The following is a 1352-nucleotide window of genomic DNA, read 5'->3' on the forward strand; positions in this document are numbered from 1 at the left end:
CGGGTGTGGCTGACATCCTCTTTGTTAATCATCGTTGTTACATATACATATAAAGAAATAAACATGTAAATACGAACAGCTGAGCCTGTTTATTGTTGCCTACACGTATGTTTCTCAGTCTTGTCTAACCCAGGGGCTCATCCCTGGGGAAGATTAATTCTTTCTCCCCCAGCACTTGTTAATTGCTTGTAGCTCTTCATTTAGGGATGGACCCTGTGAGCTCCCCGCCCCATCCACATTGTGTGATGTCAGTTCCGTGTTAAGTTTTTCAGGTCTCGTCTAAGCAGCCATCCTCTGGGTCCTGTTTGTCTGTCTGTCTATCTGTCCCCTTTATCCGCCCTCCTGGAACTTTCCATCTTCCCAACAGTGCCTGTAGCTATAGGGGCACACCCTGTTTGTTCTGCAGACAGCCCACAGTCCCCTCCCTCTTTCTCTGTGGCCTTTTAGCAGTCCTTGACAGTTAGACTTGTTTTTCCTGAGGACAAATGCAGTTGGACAGCACTGACTACTCGCTTCTTATCTGGGAAGATGCTTTTTGCAGATGCAGTCCTGGCATGTGAGGATGCTCAGCCAATGACTTGACATCCTTATAAGCAGAGGGAGGTTTGGACACAGCCACATCCTGAGGGAAGACTTTGTAATGATAGTAGAGATTAATGTGACACTGCCATGTATTGGGGGACCCCACAGACTTTTAGGAGACCCATTGGAGCTAAAAGATGCTGTAAGGATCCTCTCAATGAAACCTCAGGGAGCAGGTCCTGTGACGGCGGACCCCAGTCCTGAACTTCAGAAGCCTCTGAATAGAGAGAGTTCTTTTCTGCTGACTTGAGACCCCATAGCTGTGGTCATCTGTTCCCACAGTATAGGACACAAAGAGAAAAGATGAGTGCCCCGCACAGTGTGAGAAGGGTCAAGCCCAGCCCTATCAGGCTCTTTGTAGAGCAGGTGGCATCTTAGTCACCCTCTGCCCTGAGGCAGAGCCCTGAGGCAGAGTTTGCCCAGCTCACAGGTCTGAGCAGTGCAGTGGGAGTCAGAACGGAGCCAAGGATGCTCAGGCCCTGGAAGCCTGCTGGTGCGGACGGTAGTCTGTCTGCAGGCAGTAGCTGGGTGATACACATAATATCCTGCCTGGCTTCTCCTCAGCTGGCACACTCTGCTCAGAACTCTGTCTCCCCTGCAAGCAGCGGCTTCATCAGATGGAGCTGTCTGTCTGTCTGTCTGTCTCTAGTGCGTCCTTCCTCCTTAGCGCTGCAGGGCTGGACATCCACTGGTGACAGGGTCCCCGCACACTAACCTGGGGCTGCAGCCAGCTTCATCCACAGGCTAGTGTCAGCCGTCAGCTGCTGCTC

This window comes from Microtus ochrogaster, linkage group LG2, assembly GCF_000317375.1.
Source record: "Microtus ochrogaster isolate Prairie Vole_2 linkage group LG2, MicOch1.0, whole genome shotgun sequence".
NCBI lineage: Eukaryota > Metazoa > Chordata > Mammalia > Rodentia > Cricetidae > Microtus > Microtus ochrogaster.